The following is a 27,348-nucleotide window of genomic DNA, read 5'->3' as shown; positions in this document are numbered from 1 at the left end:
TCCATGCTAGTTTGGAAAATAAGATGAAGACTTGTTGACTAATTTATCCAAACCCTTCCATGCTAGTCTAGTAAACAAGATGAAGACATGTAGGATAGTTTATCTCTGATTATCGAGCTCTTATTAAAACCCTTCCATTTAGTCTGGTGAATAAGATGAAGACTCATAGGGCAGTTCATAGTATAGTTAGGTTTTCTAAAGGCTGGTTGAGTAGCTGGACCCAAACATCCATCATCAGTTGGTTTCAGCTTGGAAGGAGGTCTCTAGTGGTGTTTTGGGGTGGGTTCTGTGCTATTTAACACCTTGTGCTGAGGCGTTGAGTGAAGGCATAATGGATATGTCCTTCCTCCAGTGACACAAAGTTGGAGTACTTGGGGAAGAATAGCTAGCACACTGGAGCAGAAGAGGGATCTAGAATGATCTTGACAGTCTAGAACACCAGTCCAAAGTAAATAAGGTGAAATTTAATAGAGATAATGTAAAATCTTACACTAAGATAAAAAAAAAACAACATGTGGCTTCCTGAAAAATACCAGGATTTTGAGCAGCTGAGTATATTGTGAGAGCCCAAAAGACTAATAATGTGTTGGAATGTGTTGAGAGAAGATCTATAATGATGGAGGTAATAGTAATAGTCCAGTTCTCAGTCAGTCAGTAAACATTTATCAAGCACTTTAGTATGTGCTGAGCACTGTGCTAAGGACTTTCTCGGAGCTCTGATATTCAAAGGGGTTTAAGCATGTCCTGCTTGTTGTGAAGGGGACCAAATTAGAATTTATGGGTTGCAAGTTGCAGAGGCATATTTAGGCTTAACATTGGGAAATTATCGATCAGAGCGATCCAGAATTGGAATTGGGTACCCTAGAACATAGTGGTCTTCTCCTTAGGTGAGTTCTTTAGGCAGAGATCAGATTATCATTTTTTGGGGGGGGGATGTGGCAGAAAGGATTTTTTCCCTTCCACCTCTTGAGATTTCATGATTTTGAAATCCACACAAAAAAGATCAGTAAAATTTGAGGAAGCAAAGAATACTTTTAACTGGGAGACAAGGCAAAAGGGGAGAAAAGGGGAGAAATTCTATTATTTTGCGTTAGGAAATTCAGCAAACAAGAAGATTGAGACTCCCCAGTTTTTCCTCAGCATCCACACATTTCTTTCAGAATCTATGGAGCACCTTATCCTCTATCTTGTTTTACCGTGATTGTTATGATTTCTCATTTAATATTAAAGAGAATTAATATTAAATTAGCCTAATTGAATATGAAATTTAATAGGACCCAACGTAATGGAAAGAGAGCTAGATACCAGGTTGCAGAGGTCCTTTTAAGTCATCTTGTTTTATTACCTTCCTTGCTTCGAGGTGGTTTAAAGCAAAGCCATGCAAATGAGTGTTTTACCTTTCTTTCTTTTTTTAATAGCTCTTCAAGGAAAGAGAGGCCAGAACATCCTTCCCATAACAGTGCTTAACAATTTAGGAACATCATTTAAGTTATTTATAGGAACTGGGCGCCGAGATAAAATTAGTTCGTGTAGTCTCAACTTGAATGGGGAAAAAGAACCCAGCAGGATCTGTTAGTGGTTTTCAGTGCCTCTCTTGACTGAATTGCAAGCTGAATGAAGAAGATCCCTTCTCTCTTTGTGAGAATGGAGATAGTATGAGGAGAACTCGACCTATAGGCATAGACGATTGGCGCCTGCTAGCTTTGATGAGATCATAGACTATATTGCATTTCCCTGGATGGGAATGATGGTTGAAGTGAATCCTGGCCTCATTTAGTAGTCCACACAAGATGCTGCTAAATTAATCGTTTTACAGTTGCATTTAGGTTTTAATTTCCAAAGCCCCTAAATTCATTGGCGATAAAATTTCTATGAAGGAACTTGAAGTTATAAATGAGTATAAATCAGGTTAATCAGTTATAGACAATGAATAATCCCTTCCTCTCCTTTTCTTCTTTTTCTTCTTTTTTGTACTTACAGTCTAAGCCGTGACATTTCTGACGGACAAACTAGAGGACCAGAAATTACGGAATGGATGAAAAAGAACCAATAGAACCAATGCCCTCTCCCCACCCCAAAAGATGGTTTTGTTATGTGTAATATCTTTAGAAAATAACAAAAGATTCTCAGGTTAGCGTTCCCGTAGCCACTGGCCTCTCAAAGCCTCAAAGCGATTGACCGCCGTTAGTTTTTGTGGTTTTACTCAGAATACTCTTGTGGGCTACGTCGGCTTGTTCAGTTGTTTCTCACCTAAGGGAGCCAAGACTTCTGGGGGTGGTGCAAGGTTACAGAGCAAAGTTGCCGGCAAAGCCCAAAATAGAACTGTGGACGCCTGACTGCTAGACCAGGTGCTCTCTTCACTGAATTATTCAGTTATCTACTTTATTTGCCTCCAAAATATACATATTGGTCCCTATTTAGGCACACGGTTGAGTTATATTTATTTTATTATTTTTTACTATATTATATTTACAGCTATGATTAATTCTGCGTTCTCTGTGACAAGGGATAGGACCAATGTTTTGATTAATGAAGAGATCTGACCACTGAGAAGTTTTTTTTTGGGGGGGGGAGGATGGGTTCCTTCAGGCCACGTGCAATGGTCTTACCCAGGGCAGCTTTCTGCTGACATCCGGCATATAGTGGGGCGACTTCCTCCTTTCTCCTGCCCTATGAGTGCACAGGGAATGAGAAGGAGGACTGAGATTAGTTTAAGCAGACAGTCATTCTGAAAGCCAACCTGCTCCCTCTCTAAAGAGACCTTGCCCTTCCAAGTTAACTCTGGTGCTGAGGGATTAACTAGACAGCTGTGCTCTGGCTGGCCCCAGCCAATCCCCTCCTCATCTCTCTGCTCCCACTGCTTCCATAAAGAGCTTTTTTATTACTTTATACTTCAACCACAAGCCCATCTTTCTGCTCCCTAGTATCTGCAGATGTAGATCCTCTACTGTCTCATCTCCCCCCCCAAACACCTTCAATGACTCTCCCTTTGCCTCCACTGTCTTTTAGGCTAAAGGTATTAATACTTTCATCCCATAGATGGAAAAAATAAATGATGTTATAATAATCGGATCGGCCAAAGAATCTCTGCAGGGAAGAATTCAATGAGTGAGTGAAAAATGCCTTTGGTCAGACTTTCATATCAGGTTGGATGACCAGTCCAATGAGTCAGTCCAACAGCTCCATATATTTTAAAAGTTTTGTTTTTTAAATTACCAACATTTCCAGGTCACCTCCACTCTGCAAGAGAGTTCTCTTGCAATAAAGTAAACTAATTAAGCAAAATTAACAATAGAATGACCTTATATGAAAGTGTGTGTGATCTCCTATCCCTGTATTTGAAAATTTTAAAAATGAACAGCTTCTTGTTTTCTTTCTTTCCCATCCTCTACCCTTTAAAAATGAAAGGAAGAAAATTCTTTGTTACAGAGGTAATCATAGTCAAGGAAAATATTTTCATTGGCTGTATATATCAGCTCCTTCTTTCCAAAATCCAATACCTCCCTTGTCAGGAGTTGGATGGCATATTTCATCCCTGCTTATAGGCACTATGATCACGGAGTTGGGCTCCATATTGAATAGAAAGAGGGAGATTGCATTTGAGAAATTGAGAAATCTCTTTTAGAGATCCCAAGGTGGTCTCCAGGCAAAGACTCTCTTTTGGGCACAAATTGCTCGGAGAACACTATATTATTGTCAATCTGGGACTATTCCAGTTCTCCAGGGAATCAATATTATAGATGGCCCCAAGGTCATTATAGACACACCATGGTGGATGCAGGAAGGCTGAAGCTTATTTCAAGTGAAATCTCTGCCCAACAAGTGGTGCTAAAGAGAAATGTCATGAAGGAAAGAGGTGACTGGGAAAGGGGAGCCAGTCATGTGACAAAGCTGAGTGAATAGTCTAGATCTCCCCAGTGATAACCACAAAATGCAAAAAAGGGGGGACAGGATGGGTTGGTCCTCTCTAGAGGAAGTCTGTGAGAACCAGGATGAGAAGAAGGCATGGATGCAGGGCAATCTGCCCTGATGAAGGGAATACCACTTTGACATTGATGCGAAAAAAAGATCCATTGACATTTATAATTAGTGTTGAATAATTAATACTCAATTAAGTATTGAACTATAATAATTAGAACTGGTAATTCTTTCAAGCTATTTCTTTCTGATTCAGTACTCATTTGTAGTCCTAGCAGGATGTTGACAGGCAGGGGTGCTTTCTCAGTCATTAAAATGTTTCCTATGATTATACTTGAATATATTCCTTTAGGGGAAGGAAGCATTTGAAGGGAAGCCTGCTCAGAAACTCCAGTTTAGTTTTATTAGCTTCTCTGTGCTAAGTGAGCCAGGAATGTCAACTGGATCATCTTAATGTGAGGCTTTGTGCCGTTACATAAATTGTGTTTATGAGCCCCATTATGTGTCTCCCGTGTGCCCACTCCTGTCTGGACACCCAGCAGTTGGCCTAGTTCAAGATACCTTTACCTCTTTCCTGGATTATTTACCTCTCAAAGAGGTCTGACCAAGTCTAGGCTCTTTCTCCACTGCCCCCCAAATTTCAGACTTCTTTGCCTCTAAGGATCTAATATAAACTCTTCCGTCTGAATTTTAAGTCTCTTCCTAACCTTGTTCTTTTCTGTCTTTCCAGTAATTCCCCCTTCTGACCCATCCACATTGGCCTATTTCCTTTTTCCACACCCAACATCCTCTTGCCTTTGTGCCGATTATTCCGTCATTTCAGAAATGTTCTCATTCTCTATCCTTGCCTCTTAGAAATCTTTGGCTTCTTTTAAGACAGCTCAACTACTACTAAATCAGGAGTTCTTAAATTTTGTGTGTGTATGTGTGTGGTGGTTATGGATGCCTTTGGTGATATGGTAAAGTCTGTGGACCCCTTCTTGGAATACTGTTTTTAGTCCATTAAATAAAATACATAAAGTTACACAGGAAACCAAATACATTTGAATACAGTTATTAGAATAATAAAAAAAAAGAAAGTTCATGGACCTCAGGTTAACGAGCCCTGAAAAAGGATTTTTTTGGTGCTTTCCACTGTCAGCATGACCCCTTTCCAAAATGACCCCATTTTCTGTTTATACTTATGTGTCTCCATGGGTTCTTCCCCTTTAGAATGTAAGCTCCTTGAGGGCAGGCTCAGGCTCAGTTTTGTCTTTGATTCCCCAGCTCTTGGCACAGTGTCTCAACTCTATAAATGCTTGTTGATTGATAGATTGTGAAATAGTTCAGTCCATGGTCTCTTGCCTTTGCTGTTTTCCACCATATTCCATTGCCATTCTCTCCCAGTTTTCAGTGTAGTTAGAGCTTGATGGAATCATGGATGCCGACTTCTGTTTGATTCCATTTTTATGCTCTAAATTCTAAATTCTAAAAGAGATATATAATACTTTTATTCTTTATTAAGTGGCACCTGTAAAGCTTTGCAATTACACCTGATTTTTTTTGTGATTGACATCTTGAAAAATCTTTATGTTCAGTCATCCAGTTGAGTGCCATGTTATGGCAATGCACTAATTCTTGCAGTAGATGGATGGGAAGGTTTTATATTCTGTGGCCAAGAATGAAATCCCAGTGTGAAGACTGTTCCTTCACTATGGTCCTATCAGTTTTGTTATTGCTATATCTGCTGATTGCCTAGTGTGGTGGAATGGAGATTCAGGTATCGCTTAATTAGTAATTCCTTTCCATTCAATTAATTTTTGTTAATCATCTTCTTGTGCAAGGCATTGGGATTATAAAGGCAAAATGGAATAATTCCTGTTCGTAAGGACATTTCATTTTACTGAGCGGGCAGAGGTGGAAAAATGCAATTTGAAATCAGGTAAGTCAAAACAGGGGCAGCTAAGTGGTACAGTGGATAAGAGTGCCAGATCTGCAGTCAGGGACTCTCATCTTCCTGAGTTCAAATCCAGTCTTAGGCACTCAATAATTGTGTGACCCTGGGTAGGTCATGTCTCAGTTTCCTCATCTGTAAAATGAGCTGGAGAAAGAATGGCAAACCACTCTAGTATTTTTGTCAAGAAAACCTTAGATGGGGTCACAAAGAGTCAGGCATGACTGAAATGACTGAACAACAACAATGCAAAGGATTGAAAATGGGAGATGGAACACTGAGTTGGGGACCAGCTAGTGGGCCATTCTGGCTGAACTAGAGTGCTTAAAGGAAAATAACGTGAAATCTGCCCAGAAAGGTAGATTTCAGGCAGAATGTAGTTAGTGGCACCAGAAGATCATCACTGACTTTTACTAAGGTCAATTTAAAATCTATCAACCTTTTACTTGTTGAGTACTTTCTTATTACTGCTCCAAGGAGTTGCTGTGCCCCTTTCTTTTGTTTTCTCGTAAATGATATTGTTTAAGAATTTGGGGAGAAAGAAGGCAGATCTTGTTTTCTGAGAGATTTGATCTAGTATCTTGGGAGGTTCCATATCATTAAGATTCCGAGAAAGCATTGGTGCTCTTCCTATGTTGCCATTAAAAACGTAATTGTCAATAAAATTCAGAACCTTTAAAAAAAGTTTTTAAAACTGAAATAGGACGGCTTCTAATTTTAGAGTTAGAAGATTTCCCCCTAATTTTTGCCTTTCACTAAAGAAATATTTTAGATGATTAAAATCTGAAACTTGATACAGATGTTCATATCAGTATGTCAGTTACAATGGATTTTCTCTATGAGAATGTCCTCTTTCTCTTCCTCAGGCTGTGTGACTGCCATCTTGCCATCTGGTACCTTTTCCAACCTCAATAGAACTCCTCGCCAAAGGAGTTTTGAATCTGGTGGATATGACAGATTGATTTTTCCCAGGATTCTGTTATTCAATCTTGACCTATCCCATTTTCTGTCATGTGGTTATTCTTTGGGAGTATATGAAGATTAAGAAAATATGTTAGGGATGGGAGTGGTAGGAGTTGGGAAGAGGGCAGAGAGAAAGTCCATGAGAAAGAGTTGTGAAAACTTTAGCATCGTCACCTTGCAACGCCTTGAAAGATCTTGTGAGAATAGCCTAGCAGAACCTAGATGTGAATTACCAAAAAGAGAGCTTTGGGGATAATTCTGTAAGCGTAGTATAATGGGTTCTCTTACACATCTGCTAATTAATTTGAATCAGCCAAAACAGAGGAAAAGAAAAAGAGAATAAAAAATGATTGTTCATGCCTACCTGTGATTATCTAGAGACTGTGTTATGGGCACTCTGTTTCTACCGTTCCAGAAAAATCATAAAAGGAAAAGTGTTTAGTAATGAAGAGTGAGAGTGAGGGGAAAAACACATTCATTCAGTTTAGAATTATATTGAGTTATCTTCTGAAACACTAGAATTTTTTTCCCCATGGCAATAAAACAGTGCTTTTCAAAATCATCTTCCATAAATTAATTTCCATCGATTTCACCAGGATAGGTAACCCCTAGCCATTGCTAATAAGCATGTACCCTTGCATGCTTTCCCATCCTTCTGCAATTCCTGTCTATATCTTTATGGGAGTCATTCTTGGAGGATCCCCCAGTGCCTGGATTCTTTCCTTATTTAGGTTGTACCGAGGCTTCGTTCAGGCTCGCCATCTGTTACCCTGGTCACTCTCACTACATGATGAACTCAGCTCTTCAGTGATGTCTCTTTTGCCTTCTCACATGTGCAAATTCTGGCTGGAAATAGTCTGAACCTTGCTTATATCTACTGTACACGAGCCAAGTCCTTCCAAGGCAGTGGGAATGGGACTTCTCCTTTTGTCACTATTGCCAGGTAGATGGATTTGTTTGTCCCTCACATCCTTCCTTTTGATCTTCCAGCTTTTTATTTCTTTTATTCATATGGTGCTTTTTATCTGTCCTTAGAAAATTGCTTCTCGTTGATTGATAGTATCTGTTGGCTATTTCTGCTCAATCGTTCAAACTCTTGAGAATCTTTGGCTACCTCTGGTAGTTTACATTTAACTCCAGGGCTTGATTTGAGATGAGAGAAAAAATTAGAATTTGAATTTTTTTCCCACAACACTCACTGAGTCTACCCACACATTTATCACCGTCTAGCTTTGAGGAGAAGGCTAGGTAAATAGGGAGAGAGGAGAGAAGAGAGAAAGAGGGTTGGAATATTGCATTTGATTTGTATCTCCCTGAAAATCAGAGATTGGAACTGAAGCCACCAAAAGGATTAATAAGGACTACTTCCCAGGACCTTATGTACTATTTTATGGACAACAAAAATGTCTCTCAAATATCTCCAGGATTTTTAATCACATAAATAGAAGCATGTTCTACCGAAGCCTTGTTACTGTGGAAATCATTCCTCATTTTCTCTTAGCATCATCACATTCTTTAGAGTTGGAAGGGATCTTTGAGAGCTTTGAGTCCAGCCTGATCATTTTAGAAGGACAGAGGGTTATGCCCAAGGTCACAGAGCTGGTAAGTATCAGAGGCAAGATTTGAACCCAGGTTCTGGTGCTGTGTATCATACAGATCTATTTTGTCAACACATGAAAATCCTTACGAGAATAGTGTATGTATATTTGTTGAAGAGATCCTTAATGAAAACTTGAAAAGTGAAACTAGGAATGCTTCTGCTGTTTCTTAAATGGAAACTCCTTCTACTATGATAATTTATGAAAGGCATGTGGAAGGGATTACTGTTTAATATTTAAAATTAATACTTACTCAGATTAATATCAAACGGATTGTTTTTCACTTGTGTTTGTTTAGAAAAGATTTTTTATGGATAGTGGGGTGAAGATTGAAAAGGGGATTAAGGAAGGAGTTAGATAATTCCCAGTATGAAAACTCCTTCTACCATGATAATTTATGATAAGTGTATGGAAGGGACTACTGTTTAATTTTTTTAAATGAATACTTAGACAGATTAATATAAAATTAATTTTTTTCACTTTTGTTCTTTTAGAAAAGATTTTTTTATGGATAGTGGAGGGAAGATTGAAGAGGGAATTAAGAAGGAGTTATGTGACTCCCAGTATGGAAACTCCTTTTACCATGATCATTTATGAAAGGTATATGGCAGGGATTACTGTTTAATACTTAAAATTAATATTTAGCCAGATTAAAATCAAACTAGTCATTTTTCACTTCTGTGTGTTTAGAAAAAAAAAATTTATGGGCAATGGGGAGAAAGTTGAAGAGGGAATTAAAAAAGGAGTTAGACAACTCCCAGTATGGAAACTCCTTCCATGAGACTATATTGAGTGACTTGTGGCGCTGAGAATAACTGGCCTTTGTTCCCTCATAAGAGCCAGGATTTATTCTAGCTCTTCCTGTCCCTAACTAGCTCTCGAATCCCCAATAGCATGCTTCTGCCTTTTACAGAACTAGTATAAGTGGAATATCCCATTTTTTTTTTTTTGGAAATTGGGAGTGTAAGGATGTTATAAAGTTCACATGAATGGATTTCTGGGTCTAACTCCTATCCTGCAAGTCATTCTAAAGAAACTTTCTCCTGGGATCAGCTGAGAAGAGGGTCCCAACCTTTTGTGCCATGTTGAAGTAGGCTAATGAGAGAGCTGGCCTTCTGGGTTGAGATGTGGCCAGATGGGAAGGTTGCCACCGAGTGAACTGTTTTTGATGGAAAAAATTTGTTCTCGAGGTTGGCATTTGAATCTGTAGCTGCCAAAGGCCCCCAGGAATAACCAATACTCAAAATTCATTAGCAAAACTGGGAACAAAATTAATACTGCCCATGAAAAGGGTCACTGCCATGGTGATATTATCTGGACGCCATTCACGTGACAAGACTGGCTTTCTAGCGTGGTTAGTGAAAAAATTCCAAATTGTCACTAAGGATTGGGCATTATTTTCACATTAGACAATGATTAGTTACAGGAATTTAAACTCCGAGCCTGAGAACATCATGATAGACATAATTCAGTCCAGCAATATTTATTGAATACTTGATATATGAATGTGTCCCATGCTGGAGACCCAACCGTGAAAACAAAACAGTCTCAGAGTTCTAGGAGCTTGTATTCTGCTGGGGAGGATTCAGTAAATGTTGTAAGTCAGTAAATTGAAGGTAATTTGGGGCACTAATAACTAGGCTAAGTCAGAGTAAATCTCATGGAGGAAATAATACCGGAGCTGAGCCTTGAAGGATGCCAAGACTTTGAGAGAGGGGAGGAAGGTTCAGGAGTGTGTCTGCTCTAGTCATGAGCAGAAGCATGGACATGGGAAAGGCAACTTTAAATTCAGGGAAAAGCAAGTAGTCTAATGAGTTTATGACAGCATATATGGAGAGTCATTTAAGATAGGGTTGGGAAAATGGATGGAAGTCAGGTGGAGGGAATCATTCTGAGGAATTTGAATTTTTGCTGATGGTTACAGCAGGTCAGGCATATGTTGGGAGGCTGCTAAGCACTTTACAAATATCTCATTTGATCATTTGATAATACTGTATGATACAGTATGATACACAGTATCAGGACCTAGTTTCAAATCTTGCCTCTGATGATTAGAAAGATTCATTGGGCTTTTATATAGATCTAGATTGGACAAAGCCTGGAGGGAGAGAGAACAATGAGAGCATATTAGCATTATTTTTAATAAGTGATTATCACATTGAATTGGATCAGATTGAATAAATTATCTTAGCTGCAGTGATTATAAATGGGAATTATTTCAGTCATTGTGCTTTCTCTCTTGGTGTGTCTTCCCATCTTTGTGGTGTGGGCTTTCTTCTTTTTGTGCCCAGAAGACTGGAAAGTGTTTGCTAGGAGCCTACTTGGGCGTCAAGGGAATGTATTTTTCTGGTCTTCCATCTCTCACTCCTCTCTCCCTTTCATGATCTGATTGCTTTTGAGTACCTTTAAGGAACTTGTATCTTTTCCTCTAAGGAATAGCTGGGAAATAGTTTACCAATGAATAATTGTCCCCTTCTTGCTATGAATGATCTTCCTTTCCTCTTAGGGGTCATGCTGCTTAAACTCTCTGAGCATCTCTTTCCTCATCAGTAAAGTAAGGAGATGGTTTATTTTATTTTAAAATTTTTATTTTAATAGCAAATTTCCGCATAATTTCCCAAAGTTATATGATCCATTTTGTCTTCTGCCCTTCTTTCCTCTTCTCTCCCAGAGATGACAAGCTAATCATTCTGGGTTATCCATATATTATCATACAAAACATGTTTCCATATTATTTACTTTTAAGTGAATAATCTTAAAGAACCAAAAACCCCAAACATATACCAAATAAACAAGTGATAAATCATGTACTTTCATCAGCGTTCTTACTCAGATGGTTCCTTTTCTGGAGGTGGATAGCATTCTTTTTCATAAGTAAGTCCTCAGAATTGACCTGGATCATTGTATTGATGTTAGTAGAAAAGTATCTCACATTTGATCATTCCACAATATTGCAGTTACTGTGTATAATGATCTCTTGGTTCTGCTTATTTCATTCTGCATCTGTTCATGTAGGTCTTTCCAGCTCTTTCCAACATCATCCTGTTATAACACAATAATATTCCTTCACCATCATGTACCACAATTTGTTCAGCCATTCCCCAATTGAGGAAGATCCCTTTAGTTTCCAATTCTTTGCCATCACAAAAAGAGCAACTATACTTAGTTTTGTACAAACAGGTCCTTTCCCATTTTTTTTTATCTCTTTGGGATATAGATCTCATCGTGATATTACTGGCTCAAAAAGTATGCATTCTCTTGTGGCCCTTTAGGCGTAATTCCAAATTGCCCTCCAGACTGTTTACAACTCCACGAGCAAAACATTAGTGTTCCAATTTTGTCACCTCCCCTCCAACATTTATCATTTTCTTTTACCGTCATGCTGGCCAATCTGACAGGTGTGAGGTGGTGCCTCAGAGTTGGTTTAATTTGCATTTCTTTAATCAAGAGAGATTTAGAACAGTTTTTCATAATATTATTGATAGCTTTGATTTATTTGTCTGAAAACTGCCTATTCACATCCTTTGACCATTTATCTATTGAGGAATGACTTGGATATAAATTTGACTTTGTTCTTTATATATTTGAACGTTAGGGAATACTTCATTAATTTGCGTGTTATCCTTGCGCAGGTGCCATGCTAATATCCTCTGTTTTGTTCTAGTTTTAGTGTATGTGCTGTTGAAGTGAGCATTTAAGGGTCATTTTAAAGGCTTTTCCCAGCTCTGAAATATTTCTGTGATTCTGGGATCCTAGCATTTATGTCCTTATGATCTCTTTCTATCCTCCATACTACATTATAATAATTAGAAACCTGAAGATATAGCAAGAAAGACTTGTCTTTTGCCTTTATTTCTATCTTGAGTGCTTAAAATAGCCCTAGGCACACAGTAGATACTTTATTGACTGGCCTGGGTTCAAATCCTACTTTAAATACTTATTGCTATGTGACTGTGGGCAAATCTTTTAATGACTGTTTCCTCAAGTGTAAAATGAGGATGAAAATAGCACCTACCTCACAGAGTTATTTGGGGGAATAAAATGAAATAATATACTTTATGCAACCTTAAACCATCAGAGCTGTCACTATTATTTATCTATCCCTGTTACTATATTATTATGTCTCCCAGCTCTTCTGCCTAGGGTAGGTATAAGACTTTCCTTCGTCATATTAGGTCTCAAGAGTTTTCCTAATGCTTGTTTTATGTGCCCATATGGCAGCCTGGCCCTGAACTAAATAAAAAGAAAGAATTAGTCTCATTACATGGCTAAAGAGTATTGGATGCCCATGAATATGGCTGAGTCTTACTTTTAGCCTATCTCTACTGGATGCCAAAGCATTAAGTCATTTAGCTGTTTTGTCTACTCGGTGCCAAAGTTCTGTATGTTTTAAAATCTGAAACATTGGAGTTTCCAAATAGTTGAAAGTTTAATTCAGTTTATGAAGGAAAAACATTGCTTCACAAGCCTAAATGTTCATATTTTCATGCAGATGTTTCAGAAACAAGTAGTCACAATAAAACAAAAAATTTTGTAGATGTTCTTAAAAAGTAAATATATTTATGTAAATGTATGTGTGTGGGGGTTTGTATTTCAATGATGCTTCCCAATCCTATAGAATCCTTCCTTGTAGTAAAGAAACAAAACAAATTAACACATTGGCCGGGTCTGATGATGGGTTATTATTCCACGGCTAAAGCCCCCCCAAACACTGCTGAGAAAAGGAGGAAGACAGGTTCCCCTCTTCCCCAGTACTCTGAAATCCCCACCTGGTCACTCCATTGATCAGAGTTCTGAAGTCTTCCAGTGGTATTTCAGCTTCCTTGCCTTTGCCTTGGTTTTCACATGGGTCAAGTTTTCCTTTCAATGGGGGAGAAAAGAAGTACAGACAGATTTATACACCACTATACCACTATATGCAACATCATAAAATAGGAAAATTTGGAAGGGATGGCCCTGGTGTCTGGGAGGTTCATGAGAGGCTTCATGTGGAAGATGGTGCTTGGGTGACATTGTTAAGGAAGAGAGGGGAGGGAGTGCATTCCAGACCAGCGCAAAGGCCTATGGGAGATGGAGTGTCACATGGGAGTAACTGACAAGGCAGTAACTGACAAGGTATCAGTTTGTTTGTATCATAGAATGCCAGAGAGGGAGTGATGTTCAGAGGCTGGATATGTTAGGTAGGACTTTAAAAGCTAAACAGAGTCTAGGGTGGCCTAAAAATCTTAGTGAAGTTTTCAACTTTAATAGTTTTAAATAATCTAGAACAGTTTCTTCAAATGGGTTGTTTTTAAGCAGTTCTAATTCTAATGCTGCATTAAGCCTACAAAAGTTGTTGTAAATGAGATTTCAGCAATGGCTTCATGTTCATATAGGTGAGAAAATAGAGGCTCAGAAAAGTAAAGGAATTTGCTTAAGGTTAAACAGCGAGGAAGTGTTTGAGGCCAAATTTGACCCAGTTCTTGATATGTCCAGATCTCTCTCTCTGCCACCATCATACCCAAGGATCTGCCGGAACCTCTTCACCCTGGTCAGTTAATTAATTTTCATTATAGGAACATTTGCATTTCAAAAATTGGCAAATGCTATAAATCAGGACTTGATTTATTACTCTGTTGGTTGTCTAGACTTAAGAAAGTGATGGAGAAAATGTTAATAATGCAAATTATCCTTTCAAACTAGTACATTTTTTCCAGAGAGCTTGTGGTTAAATCTTTGTAGGCTCATCACCGACTATATCATTTAAAGATGTAGTCTTACAAAATTGTAGTCTTAAAAAATTAACTCAAATAAATGACCAAAGCAAGAAATAATTGAATGGTAGGAGAAGCAAGATAGGTAGGATCCTCAGAGTTTTAGCATTGAAAGATTTTAGACATCTCATCAATGCAATAAAAACCCCTCACAGTTCTAGAGTGCTGAAAAAGCAGTTTACTATCCACCTTGAAGATAATGAACTTAAGATAAGCAGGAGGTAGACATTTTTTTAATGTGGCCAGGAAGCTTATTTGCCTCATTTGCCTATGTAGTTGTGTTCCCACCCTTCCTCCTTCTTTCCTTCCTTCCTTCCATCTTTCCATCTTTCCTTCCTTCCTTCCTTCCTTCCTTCCTTCCTTCTTTCCTTCCTTCCTTCCTTTCTTCCCTTCTCTCCTTCTTCTCTCTCTCCTTTCTTCCCTGTCTTAATTTTAAAAAATTATGTGAATTAAAAAAAAGAAATGATATATATTTTTATAATTCCTGGGGTTTGTGAGTCATATCATAAGTCCTTTGATTTATTTTTTAATTAAAATTTTTTTCAAGTGATGACTTTCCATTAATGCCTCACCAACCCTCCTTGGGAAAGCAAAAAAACTCCAGAATCTCTGTTTCAAAAATGCACAGCCAAGCAACAATTTCCTGTATTGGTCATGTCCAAAAAGTAGTATGTCCCAACTGGTGCTCTGAGTCTAATACCTCTCTATCAGTAGAGGGGAAGGACTCTGAATTTTTGCACAAGCTAGTGCCAGTCTAGGTCCTGTATCTTTTTCATATGTGAGCATTTTATGCTACAGATTAGGGATGGTTAACTTTTTTTTTTATCAGAGACCCATTTGATATCTGGTGAAACCTTGAAACCCCTTCTCATATATAATATATAATATAATATCTCATAATATTTTAAATGCACAAAATAAAAGACAGAGAATTAAAGAGGAACCCAATTACATTGAAATGAAGGTTTTAAAATATTTTAAAAGTATATATATTCATGGACCCCACATAAAGGACCCATACTACGATAGCTTGTGGGCATTGAGGCCCCTTTCAGATAGTTCTAATTTTATCATCCTGTGATTTCGTGTATATGGTTAAATTAATATCAGATGGTATTTGTTTTAGCTGTCTTAGGATCCAATGCGAAACAACCTTAAATCATGCCGAATCTGATTGAGTTAGAGACACCATTATCTTCAGTAATGACTGGAAAATGAGAATCGTGGCTCCTTGAAGATGCTCCTCATTATTGAACTGTAGAGTAAATACCATGGCACTACTTCATGGGCGGTTGACTGCCAGGGAGTCTGCACTGCAGTGCCCAGTCCTTGGAAGGAAGTAACCTCTTGTGGGAATGGACTTTGAGGAAGCATTTTCTGGAAGCTCTGAGGTCACAACAGAGAAATCTGGCAAGGAGATTGAAAATGTTGTCTGCATAAAAGGATGATGACCCTGTGGTACACCATCCATAAAGGAACTGTCTAAGACATAATCAACCATATGCATTTATTTCAGATCAAGTCCTCCAAATAAGAGAAGCTGTGATAATTCATAAGAACTCAGGATTGGGCAAGAGGTTCATATGCTTTTGAGCAGATTAAAAATTCTTTCCCCAAAGTGGTTTATAAACAATGTGGTCCATAGTGGGTGGGAGAACCTACCACTGGGTAGCATGTAAATGGGACAACAATTGTTTGCTTGACTTTGTCCACTCCACAAACAAAGATCTCTTCCCTGGGTAATTGGAAGTCAGAAAGAAGGGTTTTTAGAAGCAATCTGGTATAGAGGGAAGACTTGGAAACAGGAGAGACCTAGGTTTGAATCCTGTCTCTGAAATAGTGCCTGCTTCACTTAGCAGCTAGATAGCTGCCCTTAGACGTGCTTCTGACCCAGCTGGATGACCGGAGTCATTCCCTCAAGACTGCCCTTTACAGATTATTTTTCCAATTTCCTGTCAATAGAGGAATTCATACTGGGGGCTCCTCACTCTGATGAAATCACTGATCAGGACCAAAAAAAACTCCATTATCTCATAGGGGTTGGTATAAAGGTCACATAAGATGCGGTATATAAACTGATGTATAAATGTCAAGGTTATTATTTTAATTCTTCGTAATTATGTGAAGGAGTAATTTGTTGTCTTCAGTGCCCCAGTTTTCTCATCTGTAAAAGAAGATGTCAGTCCTTGCCCATCTCACAGAAGGGGGCAGCTAGCTAGGTGGTGCAGTGGATAGATAGTGCTGGGTCTGGAGTCAGGAAAACACTGACTAGCTGAGTCAGCCTGGGCAAGTCACTTAAACCTTTTTGCCTCAGTTTCCTCATCTGTAAAATGAGCTGGAGAAGGAAGTGACAAATCACTCTGGTATCTTTGCAAAGAAAACCCCCAATATGGTCACGAAGAGTTGGATGCTGAACAACAACAAAGATCTTCTAGAGACTATTGTATGAAATAATAAGAAAATGTTTCTAGAATACTTTGAGCTCCTAGAGGAGAAAATTTCCAAATAAGTGGCTAGTTCTGGGTTGAAATACTTTTAAAATTTACAAATAATTTGCTCATTGTAGGTAGGTAGGCAAGTCTGCTTTACCAATTCAAACCAACTCTGATGGTTTGAATTTACACTGTGGAAACTGGCAAATGCTACAGATCAAGGCTTGGTTTGTTCTTTTGTTGATTGTCTGGCATTAAGAAAGTGATGGAGAAAATGTCAATAAAATTAGAAGTGAATCACATATTATTCTAACCTCTTCAGCCCCCCAACCCTTGAGAGCTAGTTGTTAAAAATTTACCAGTTTGTCTCAGGTCTTGAACTTGGTTTTGAAACCTGGACATAACATAAAATTTCATGCCAGGGGGTCAGCATAAGGAAAGGCACAGAGGTAGGAATGATTTGGGAAAGAGACACCATAAGAAGATAGTGGTATGTCTTCAGTAGCCAACTGGAGTTTACTTTTTTGTGAGACTGACCCTCTCTCAATAAACCTATTTCTTTTTGGAGAAAAAAAAAGAAGATAGTGGTGGTGTAGAATTTTGCCTCACATTTGGCCATGCTTTCCTTTTTCATTTCATTTTTATTTTTAAAAAATGTCTTTATTTCATTCCAGTAACAAATTTATACATCAGTTTTTCATGGTTACATGATTCATGTTCTCTCCCTCCCCGGAGATGACAAGCAATTCCACTGGGTTATACATGTGTTATCACTTGATACCCGGTTCCATATTATTCATTTTTGTAATAGAGTGATCTTTTAAAACCAAACCCCCAAATCATATGCCCATGTAAACAAGTAATAAATCATATGTTTTCTTCTGCAAGGCCATGACTTTCTATTGACCAGATGACTTAATTCCTTAATTCTTCTGAATAAACAAATAGGTTTGGGAACTTTTTGAAAATAAATTATTGAGACCTTTGATTTTGTCATCTTGCTTAGTAATCAATCTGTATTTCTAATCTCTATCTCTTTCCATCTAGATAGCATTCTCTGTGAGATCCATCTTAAGTCTCTATAAAAATCTATTCTTTAGATACCTATAGGTCTAAAATATAAATGTGTATATATATAATATCCATTTATATTTGGATATATATAATATATATTTGGATATATAGCCACATATTTATATATATCCATATATATTTATCAATTCCATGAGAAATGAGAAGGAAAATTTCAGAATTCATAAGGCATAGTATTTAGGACTAGAAGGGAAGCAACAAGATCACAGAATAGCTAGATCCTAGCATGCCCCACTCATTTTATAATGAGGAAATGGAAGCCCAGAAAGCAGAAATGATGTCTGAGAGGAAAGATAGGATTCCAACCCAGCCCTTCAGCCTTCAAATCCTGGGCTCATCCCATGGCTCCAATCCACATTTCTGGAAAAACCATTTCTGAGCTGGATTTCGTTCATCTCCCGCTCTCTCTTCCTTCCTCTGTTCTGGTTTATAGAATTTGATGTTTTGCAAAGTGACAGTAAAATGGTTTCTTGAGCTTGCCAAGAATGTTCCTCAAATAAATGGTTCAAGGATAAAGACCACTCAAAGGTGCTTGATTATTTTGTCCACTAACCATCTTTGAACATTACCATTTTTTCCCCATTTGGTTCGTGTATCTGGAGGTTCCACTGAGCATCCCAAAGTGGAGGTCCCTGTCCTCTTCCTTCTGTATTTTCTACGGTCAGACCCGGGGCTCTGAAGACAGTAGGTCGTTGGCAAAGGTTTTTCAACTTATTTTGTCAATTATCCAGAAGTGGACCATTACGGGATGAAATCATCTCTGGAGGAAGGACAGCTTTTGAATAATCACAATGTCAACTGGAACTTGTTTATTTAAAAGCATGTTTATCTGAACAGTATGCTACTTAATAGAAGGCTTTCATAATCGTGGCATCGTGGACAGATGAGCTCTGAGCGGGGAGTCAGGACAGATCAGAATTAATTTGTGGCTCAGGCACTTCTTCGCTCTGTAACCCCAGGAAAGTCACTTACTTTCCCTCAGCCTCAGTTTGCTCATCTGTAAAAGGGTGATCATTTCTGTTGAATTTCCCTCCTAATGCATTTGTAAATATCAAATGAGAAATTAGATGTGACTTTTTAAAAGGACTACGTGTGTTTCATAGAGAAAGGGCCAGATACTCATTGTTATTTCTGTTGCCATCGGTATCAGGAGAAGATGGATTTGCCAGTGTTATTCCCATGTCATCATCCTCTATCTGCTTCTGTCTTTGATAAATTCTCAGGATGAATGAATGAACAAATGAACATTTATTAAATACTTACTTTACGTAAAGTACTAGAGATACAAATAGAGAAGCAGAGAGAGTGTCTGCTCTCAAAGAGTTCCTATTTTAACACTGAGAAACAACACACCATTGCTGGCAGTTGGTCTACAGTTGGTGGTGGTAGTGGTGGGCATATCGGGCCCCTTCCTGATAATTGGCTGCATGGGCAAAGCTATTATCTCTTAGAAAGCATAAGCCAAATAGAACCTCTTGGGGTTAAGGAGGTTTAGTTTCTCCAAGCCAGGGGTTCTTAACCTGAGATCCTTAAACTTGTTTTATTTTTTGTTCTTTGTGTTTTTTAAATGTTATTTATTTTTTAATGTTTTTCCATGGTTACATGATTCATTTTTTCCCCTCCCCTCTTTCCTCCCCCACCCTCAGAGCTGACAAGCAATTCCACTGGGTTATACAAATGCCTATACTTGTTTTAAAAATATTTTGATAACTGAATTTCAGGATAATTGTTTTCCTGTGTAACCCTATTTATTCTGAGACCTCTGCCTGCCTTGGTTTCCTTATCTGTAAGATGGGGATAATAGCAACTACCTTCCAGGATTGTTGATTGAAAAATGAGATAATATTTGTAAAGCACTTTATAAATGTTATGTCTTTCTCCTCCTCCTCCTCTTCTTTCTCCAAAAATGAAGGGGAAAAAATATGGCAGCCTTAGAGCTGGTGCTGTGTATAAATAGGCCAACTTTCTAGCTTGTCCTAAATCCCCAGTACGCCTATATTCTGATGTAAATGGAAAATCATTATAAAGCCATAGAAAAGTGATTTTTATATTATCTGCCATTTTGCATTATCCACCCACTACCTCTTTGTATTAGTGAGAATAATTGAGTTGACTATAATAAGCCAAGTGAGAGAGAAAAACTGTTTAAGAGATGTGCATGGTTAGTGTCATAAAGGAATGACAGAAAGAAGCTCCTCTTTGGGGGGAGCTGGGGTAGGGGTAGGAAGGGACGGTGCTTTGGTTTCAGCCATTTTGTAATGATACAATTTTTTTTAACATGGAAAAAGATTCTAAACTTTTCACACTGGTTTTCTGGAAAGGATGTGATGCAATGAAAGCTATTTTAAAACTCAGGCTAGGGTGAGAGGTAGGAGGAGGATTTACATTTTTTTTTAACAGTTATGAACTTTTTTTCAATTAGTTGTTTGAGGAGAGAAAATTGTTATTGCCAGAAGGCTTTAGTACCATGGTTTGAATTATTTTAAACTTATTCAGGCAAATTTTTAGTATTCAAAATCAAGCTTAGAGATTCAGCGTTTGTAACAGAAATGCCAACTTGAAACCTATTTTAAGCATCACTCTTGAGTCTTGAGAGCATGTCTGAAATTTCATAAAGCTCTAATAATGGAAACTTCTAAGAGTTGGGACCCTTTCGTGCTTTTAATACTGAATGGAACTTTTCTGGATCTTGTGCCCAGGCTCCCTTAGTAAGGATGGCTTTCATTGTCCCTACAAAGGTTTCACAGTGCTACCAAATATGGCTCTGCAAGAGACTTTGCTGGGGATATTTTTCTTCCATTTATTGGGGTTTTAGCTCAGTACATTTTTCACATTGCTTGGCATATCCCATTCAGAAGCATATAAATGGACCAGAATCCGGGAGCAAAGTAGGGCAAATGAGATGGATTTACTGTGTATCAGGGATGTGATTTTTTTTTGGTGGGAGGAGAGGTGATAAAAGATAGAGATAATAGAGACTTTCGTCTTTCTGTCTGTCTGTCTGTCTATCTATCTGTCTGTCTGTCTGTCTGTATCTCCATCTCTTTACCCGCCCATCTTTCTATCCTATCCAGCAATCTTTCTATTATATATCTATCTAGAGAGAGAGAGAGAGAGAGAGAGCGAGCAAGAGAGAGAATAGTCTTCAAATAGGGGTCAATCTGAATATAAGAATGAATAAATGAGATTTGCTGGCCAACATGTCTATATAAGTACTCCTCAATATTACAGATTTAGGGGTAGCAGTTCAGACCTGTGACCTAAATACCAATGGAGATGAGTAACTTTTAATCTTCAGGAGTCACTTGTCACACTAGAGATTGAGCGTCTTGACCATAATCACTCAGCCAGTACCTATGAGAGGCAAGCCTTGAATCCAGGGCTTCTTGACTCTGAGACTGGCCCCCTTATGCACTCTGCCATGATACTTTTGTGATATGCCTTAGGATCTGTATATATTTTCCTGAAAAAAATTGAGTATAGAGCTAAATTCTATATGCTAGACCTTTATTTTTACTAACTCGTATCACATAATTGGGGAAAAGTTCCTTTGATTTTTTTTATTTCCTGTTCCTCCCTAGTCATAAAACTCTTGAGTGGGTAGATTGATTCTGAATGATGTCCCTTGACAGAAGAGAGTTCCTATTAGCATCTATTTTATGTAATGCAAAATATTTGTGTGGTCCATTTGGAAATAAATACAAGAGCAATTTTCCCATGATCTCCCACTTGGTCTGGAGAGGAGTCTAGTTGTTTTAGGGGCTCAACTTTCCAAAAATTCATCTGTGTCATAAATTACTATAGAGCTTATTGTATAACCAATGGTCACTTCCCTGGCTTCAAAATGGAGGAAGAGTCTTTTACCTGTGATAGTTATAGAGAAGACCTAGTTTGCTCTAATTACTTTGTACTTTCAAACATTGTTTTATCAGCTCAATTGCTTCCATGATGTTTTTTTCTTAGAAATAAAAATGATATGTAGTCACAGGAAAATTTACTGGGTCAGTGGATGGAATATTCTGGCCTTCTCAGGTTCTGTGGCAAACTACGAGCTTACCAAAGACCACAGTTCTTTGGAGGGTGACCTTTTAATTGCTTCCAGCTGGACCTGTCAGAACAAAACTTGACTTGGAATTTAAGCCTGCTACAAAGTGCTGCTGGGTTAGAGAATACCCGGAATGGTAAGACTAAGGGAAAAGTTCAGAATTTGAATGTGTCAGACTTGGGACATAGAATGTATCTCCATGATCCAATATATCCTAAAGAAGATTATTTGAGGCAGTTATGGAACATAGGGACGGATTATGGAGAATTTTGGATTTTCTTCTCAGCTGGGTCAGGGTTGTAACCCTTTTTTTGATAACTGAGAAGTTTGGTTTAGGAACTGAGGTTGTGGCGCTGCCCCAGCTGAATGGGGACAGAAGTGCCATTAAACTGTTGGCCAATAATTGGAAGTAAACTATATTTATAGACTGAAATAAACAAAGATGTACCACACGCCTACTAGCTTAATGCCAGAATCTGAGGCTTAAAGATCGAGAATGTTCAAAGTGGAAGAGACTACATGAGTCTTCCAGCCCAACCCCCTTGTTCTGTGGGCTTTATCCAAACTTTGCTTTGTGGATAAGAATAACAAAGTAGAAAATCAAGCTTTATTTCAAATGTGATATAACCTAACTCCGTGTAATTCAAAATTCATTCTATAAGTATTAGAGGACTCCTTTGTGCCAGGCACAATGTAGCTATATCTATATATTCTGTATTTTATATATTTACATATATATGTATGTATTCTGTATTATTGTTTTTATTCTGTGTTATATATTGTATTATATATTATTTATACATATCTAAATACAGACTATATATATATACACATTTATATAAAATACAGACTACATATACATACATACACACACACATACACACAGTAATTTCAATGAGTTGAGGACATATGACAACTGGGTACCAGGAAAGGACTTCTGTAGAAGATGGATCTTGATGGAGCAGCTAGGTGGCTCAAGAAGATAGAAAACCAAGCCTGGAATTGGGAGGTCCTGGGTTCAAATCTGGTCCCTGACACATCCTAGCTACTTGGACAAGTCAATTAACCTCCATTGCTTAGCCCCATTTCCAAGATCCTTGGAAACAAAAATATTGATTCTAAGAAAGAAGGGAGGCATTAAGAAAAAAAAAGATGGCCCTTGGGCTGAGCATTGTAGGAAGCTAGGGATGCTAAGAAGCTGAGATGGAGAAAAGAATATGCCCCAGGTATGAGGGTGATTGTCTGGGCAAAAGCATGGAGGTGGAAGATGGACATGGGGCTATATGACAGACATTTTGTTAATTTGTGTATTTCTCTTTACTAACAAATGATATTTTATATTCATATCTTTTTATCTAATTAAAATAACGTTACACCTTTGCATGGTTAGTAATTTCCTCCAATGGATAATTTACATTTTTTGGGGGGGACTTGTAAACCTTTACTTCTGTTTTAGTAACAACCTTGAGACAGAAGAGCAAGGGCTCCAAAAACTGGGTTAAGTGACTTGCCCAGGGTCACACAGCTAGGAAGTGTCTGAGACCAGATTTGGACCCAGATCCTCCTGACTCCAGGTCTGATGCTCTATCCACTGAGCCATGTCGCTATCCGATATAATTTACTTTGGAGATGATTGAAGAAAGTAGGCAGGGACTATTTAATTTTTGTCTTTGTGACCTCGATGTCTGGCACCTAGTAAGTGCTTCATAAATGCTTCCTCTCCCTCCTTCTTCTTCTGTCTGCTGTCATCAGTGCCCTTTGCTTCCAAATATTCTTCCCATGCTCCATCATAATAAAATATTTTGTTATTGATAATAAATGGAAATGCCAATGCTAATTGGCTAGTTTGAAATATAAAACCAGCCTGACATTTTCTAGGGCTCCTGGAAATTTAAGGAAGAAGCACTCATTTCTCTCTGGAGTCCCTGCCAATAAAATAATAAATCTATGCTAGGTGATAATTTGGTTCCCTTTCCATAGTGTGGGAAACTGATTAAACTCAATAGAAAGCAATTACCTCCGAGGACCATCTACAAATTTGAAACGAGGTTGTCTAGACTGGCTTTAGTCCTAAAGCTGTCATAGCCCCCAGAACACTCAACAGTCTCCTGCTGGTCCATCTTCCCCACCTAGGAAATGGGAACAATCATGAGTTCGGTGGCGGTTTTTTTGGTTATTCTCCATTCCTGGCATAGTCTTCTTGCTCATCTGCATCTCCTGGCTTCCCTGGCTTCCTTCAAATCCCAGCTGAAATCCCACCATCCACCAAAAGCCTTTTCTGATCCTCCTTAATGAGTGCCTTCCCTCTGTGGACTCTTTCCAGTTTATCCTGGACATGTCTAATTTACACATAGTTATTTGTCCGTTGTCTCTCCCATTAGACTGTGAACTTTAAAGAAAAGGATAATTTTACCCCCATCCCTAGCATGTAGCACAGTGCCTGGCACACACTTGGCCCTCGAGAAATATTTATCGTCTAATAAATTTTGTACAACATTTTGGACTGATGGAAGAAATTCAATCCAACAAACGTTTATTAAGCACCTGCTATACGTCAGGCATTGTGGATACAAAGACCATTTTGAAAACTATTGCCAGAGATTGCATTGCATAACCAGGGTGTCGCCATTTTGAACTGCTGGAAGCAATTCCAATAAATATTAAGTACCTACTGTATGCCAGGCACTGTGCCAGGTGTTGGGGATGCAAAGACCAAAATGAAAATAGTCTCTGTCCTCTAGCAACTTTTTATTTTACTGAAGGGCAAGTATCTGGGACCCTGGTTTGGTTTATCAGCAAAGCTGGGTACAGAGTACATAACAGCATGCATTTCTTGCTGTTGTTTATTAGGTGGAAAAATTATTATTATTATTATTATTATTAGGAAGAAAAAACAAATTAGGATTTGGGGCAGGACAGTTGGGTTGATTATTTTGCCTTTAATGTTTATGAGTCTGAGGAGGGTTTTAAAAATTCTTTCTTATTTTTCCCCGAAGCAAACAGCATTTGGATACTGAGATGTTTTTCAGCTATCATGGAAAGCTAACCAGAATGCTAATCCCCTCTAGCATTGCTTTGCAAGGAACTCTTGGAGAAGGAAGGTTTAGAACATGTTTGCAAAAGATTGCATTGCATAACCAGGGTGTCAACAACCACGTTTCCCTCCATTTTTATAGCAAAAGAGTGACTAACCCCAGAGAATTGTTGTTTTGTGTAACACTTACCCAATTACATGCTGCTGCTCATGAAATCAAAACAAAGCCTGGCTCACAAAATATTAACGTTTAAGAAAAAAAAGAAGCATGAATTAGAAATGTATGCCGAACGGAAATATTGAAATCTCGGAGGGAGGGAAGGGTTTGTTAATACCGTGCTATGACCATTTCATTAGTTTAGAAAAGAATGGCATCTTGGGTGCCATTCAGGGTCTTCTTATGTTGCTTTTAGTGACTTTCTATTGTCCAGAGGCTAAAATATAAAAGTCTTAGCTTGGCCCCTCCAACCTGTCTCTCTTGCCTTATTTTACCCCGTTTCTCCTTCACATACTCCAGTCAAACTGGATTACTCATTGGTGCTCTGATCTTGAGTCAACCCTTGCCCATCATGAAAGTCATTTCCAAAGTCTGTATTCTATCCTTGACTAACCCAGCTTAAACAATTTTCTCTTTCTTTAAGGCAAGAATTCTTACCATCCTGTGTGTCTTAGATCCCTTTGGCCGTCTAATCCAACCCCTTCATTTAAAAAAAAAAGGGGGGAATTGGGATCCAGGGATGTCTTAGGATTGTAGATCTAGATCTGAAAGGGACCTCGGAGGCCAACTAGTCTGATTCCCCCCTCATTTTACAGATGAGGAAACTGAGGCTCAGAGAGGGACTATGCCTTGCCTAATAGCTGGTATCCAACTCCAGATTTACTTCCTCCATGTTGCTCAGCCGTTGACTGTTCAGTGCTGCCAACCATTTAGCCTTTTTTTAAAATGAAATATCTGGTTGAATAAGAATGTGGTTCTGATTATTTCTCCTTTGAATGGCAGGGAAGTAAAGTAATCTCTTGGGCTCCAATTTTTGTTTCCTTCTTTTTCAAAAAAACAGACAAGTTTTCATGAGTCAAAGAAGAACACCCAGATGCGAAGGAGTGCTCCAAGGGCATCCAGAGTTGTGGCTGAGAGAAAACAATAAAACCGTCTTTACAATGTTGGGGCAGAGCCAATATTGGTAGCAGCTGTGCTGGAAAGTTTCCGAATCAGTTCCAAAATGATTATTTCTTCAATCTGTACATCAATAGCCAAACAGTCTATGAAATCGGCTCTTTGCTGGTCTTATCTGGTTGGGTTGATCAGCCCTGCTCTAAATAAAAGTGGGAGTGAATTAAAAGAAAAGGGCTCTGACCATGAGTCAGGCTGTTCTTTGTTTGACCAATGAGTTCTTTTCTAAGAAAAATAAGCTGGGATAATAAGTAGATGATGCTTCCATTCTTCATCTGATTCCACCTGCTCCCACCTCCCCAAGAGGGGCATCTTCTCAGCACTGAGATAGACACAGATTTTAGAACATTGAGGAAAAGGATGAAAGATCATAGTTCAAGGCTGAATGCCCTCTAAGACCAACCTCATCATTTTTTTCAGAAAACTCCTGCCTGGCCACAAGGAGTAAGTGGAAGTGCTAGGATTTGAACTCAGGTCCACGGACTCTAAAATCAGCCCACTTTTCCAATGTACACAAAGAAAAGCGGTTGCCAGGTTCTACTCATAAATAACAAGATCTCTAATTAGTGTGAATAACAAATCCTAAAGTGGTCCAGAGTACTTAATTCCCACTGTTTAAGGTTATAATTATGTAATAACTTAATGTTGTACAACTTCACAGAATTGGTGGAAGGAAAGACATTTTTTTCTTTATGTGTGCATGTATTATTTATATATATGCTGTGCAATATTTTATTGTTTCACATTTTACTATATTATGTTCTGTTAAGTTATGCTCTGTCCTATCTATCCCTAAATTTATATATATACATACGCATATATATGTTTTATTTTATTTTTTCTATTTTTAATTTTTAAAACTATTTTTGTACTTTATTTTATTTTGTTTTTTACCTATTACATGTAATCACAAATTTCCACCCAAGTTTTCCTAAGTTATATGATCGAACTTATCTCCATCCCTCCCTTCCCTTCCCTTCCCTCTCCCGGTGCTGGCAGGCAATTTGACCTGGGTTATACATGAATTATCATGCAAAACGTAAAAGAAGGCTATTTTTAGAACTTCCCAAAACTACATAAAATGATTTGTTATCATTATAAATTGTTTCCTTATGATTCCAAAGTATTTTTGGATTACCTAATGTTCTTTGTCTTCTACGTGCCTCATCCTCTTCAGCCATTTATTGGCAGGGTTAGGGGGAAACATAAGCAATTATCATTCACAGTATTTCAAACTTACAAGCTTTGGTTTGGAATTAAGTATTTCAAAATCTGAATTTTTATTCCTTGTCAGGACGGATCGGTTGACTCTTCATGATAGTTATTCTTTTCCTTCAACATTTTCTTTGATCTGTGGATATTCCATTTTTCTTTCTGCATAGAATCCTAGATTTAGAGGGAGGTGGGAG

General features: G+C 38.2%; 1 protein-coding gene and 1 non-coding gene across 2 annotated transcripts in view; one reads left to right on the top strand and one right to left on the bottom strand.

The window, feature by feature from the left end:
• PLCL2 (phospholipase C like 2) overlaps positions 1-27,348 on the top strand; it is a 134,076-nt gene that overhangs the window by 30,645 nt on the left and 76,083 nt on the right. The window lies entirely within an intron of this gene.
• LOC123250769 lies at positions 12,000-12,106 on the bottom strand. Its single transcript, XR_006506412.1, has one exon. It is a non-coding gene; the product is annotated as a U6 spliceosomal RNA (small nuclear RNA).

The sequence above is a fragment of the Gracilinanus agilis genome, chromosome 5 (assembly GCF_016433145.1).
Source record: "Gracilinanus agilis isolate LMUSP501 chromosome 5, AgileGrace, whole genome shotgun sequence".
In the NCBI taxonomy this organism is placed as follows: domain Eukaryota; kingdom Metazoa; phylum Chordata; class Mammalia; order Didelphimorphia; family Didelphidae; genus Gracilinanus; species Gracilinanus agilis.
This window is presented reverse-complemented; position numbering and strand designations above follow the sequence as displayed.